The following is a 2,370-nucleotide window of genomic DNA, read 5'->3' as shown; positions in this document are numbered from 1 at the left end:
GAGTACCAACTTCTTTCTCCCATTTCCAGCAGGTGTTGCTGTTCCTTAGCTTAAGTCTGGCTAATGTATTTGGGGTCCAGTAACTCCTGTTTAACAGTTCATACAGAGTGAATTGAGTTTGAGCTTCACGTGATCAGATATGCCAATAGGCAGCCGGCTTTTCCCATCTGTCATCTGTAATTTTTTTCCCAACACATTGTCAAACCTTCTAATCTGGGTACATGTACGTCTTGAAAAAGACCGTAGAACCTGGAGGCTCCACCTTTGTTCTGCCCAGCTACATGAAACAGCTCCTGGATCTTAGTTGGCGGGTCAAGGTTGTTTTTTCTATTGGTTAAAATACAATGTCAGATCTTTAGAAATTTCCAATAATCCTGTTGACTAAGATCATAGTCACTCTTCATTTCATCTGATGATCTAATTTTTTTTTCCCTAACCAAGTCACCAAGAAGATGAATTCCTGATTTGGCCCATTTTTCCCACAGAACAGTTTTTTTTTGCCTATGAATAGTTTTTTTTATTAAATCAGACAGAGGCTTTAGGGGTAAGATATGGACTAGCCTTAATTATTTGATGGCTCTTTGTCCATGTTTCTTTGGCAAAACACAACACTGGATTCTTAACAAGCACGGGTCTACCTGTTTGAGTCAGGAAGGCTTCCAAAGAAGTCGGGGCTACTAATTCTTCCTCAATCCCTACCCAGGCTGGCACTCAGAATCATTTATACTAAGATAGCTGAGAAAGTGAGATTGCATAGTGATACCAGTCACTGGTATCACTCCAAGCCATCTACTCTCTTTAGCCGCATATAGTTTAGTACGGTTAAAATGGCTTTTTTGCCTGCCCACACATAGCTCTCTACAACAGTGATAAACAGTTTTAAAAGGTTGGGTGGAAAATGTAAAGGTAACAATATAATTATTATTGGGAGTGGCAATCATCTTAACCAAATTAATCCTACCTAATAAAGATATATTCATTTTTGCCCAGTTTTGTACGTAGGACAGGTTGGATAGCTTGAATAACTGGAGAGATATTAGTTAGCATTATTTTTTCCAAGCCTGGTGTTAGTTTAATCCCTAAATAAGTCAAACCTGACGGCATCCACTTGAAGTGCCAGGACTCCCTCGTGGCTGGGGGACATAGCTTAACTAGAGGCATGGCCTCTGATTTACCCCAGTTAATCGTGTAACCAGAAATGTCAGAAAAGGAGATCTCAGATGTTGCTGTGTGCGGGTTACTTGACACAAAAAGAATATCGTCCACGTACAGAAAAGGTTTGTGTTCTCTAGCTCACCCAGTAAGAGCGTTCGCCCCATGTTGGCTGAGTCCTGCAGCGTTGCAGGTTCTAATCCGACTTGCTGCCCTTTGCTGCGTGTCATCCCCCATCTCTCTCCCCCTTTCCTGTCTATCGACTGTCACTACTCCTAATAAAGGGAAAAGCCCCAAAAAAAATTATTAAAAAAAAGTTTGTGTTCTACCTGGCCCATTTTAACCCCTTTGATACTTTTTGTTTATGTGTCTCAAATGGAGAGTCCACATTGTAAATATTCATAATTGGATTCCCCAAAAAGCTTTCTCAAAGCCACAAAATAGATGTTTATTTTCTCCTATCATTGTATAAGTTGCATTACAGTTTTTCTCAATTGCTAAAACACAATTTTTGAAAATTGCTCCATTTTCTGAAAACATTAAACACAAAACCTCATCTTCAAGAACTATTTACAAAACCTCGGACTCCTCTTGCAAAATGAAACTTTCGCCACAAAACAGTTTTACCTGTGTTCAATATCAAACACTGCTCTCAAATCATAAACAAAGTGATCAAAATGATATACACTATCAAGCAGTCAGTAAACAATACACCAACAAATAGAAAACACATTGTTCAAAACATATAGTTATCAGGGAGAAGTACATTTTTAATCTCAAAACAAATTTCATATTTTTCCGTTATTGTCTTTAGATGAACGAAAACATGTTCTATCATAGTAGCTCAAAATTGATCAGAAATTACTACTCTGCTTTGCAATTATTTTTGGTCTTCCTCCTCCTTGTACCCCTATTTTTACAGTACTGTACCCTGCATCTCACAAACTTGTCCTTTGTCTCTGTGATACTGTAATTCTTGTTCTTTGTTGATATAAACCTGCAACCAGTCAAAATCTATTGAGCAGTCAGTACTGTTACAGTAACAAATGGAAAGCACAATGTTCAGGGCCATACAATGTGTTCATTGTACAGTATACAGCCTACAATGCACTGTACAATATATACAATACTAAAAGGGACAAAAATCAAAGGAGTAAACGTGATCAATGTGCTTCTTCTTGTCTTTGGGCTGGGTCAGGCCAGAGCACTTCGTCCACA

The sequence above is a fragment of the Sander lucioperca genome, chromosome 4 (assembly GCF_008315115.2).
Source record: "Sander lucioperca isolate FBNREF2018 chromosome 4, SLUC_FBN_1.2, whole genome shotgun sequence".
Classification (NCBI taxonomy): Eukaryota; Metazoa; Chordata; class Actinopteri; order Perciformes; family Percidae; genus Sander; species Sander lucioperca.
The sequence above is the reverse complement of the archived record's forward strand: the minus strand, read 5'-3'. Positions refer to the sequence as shown.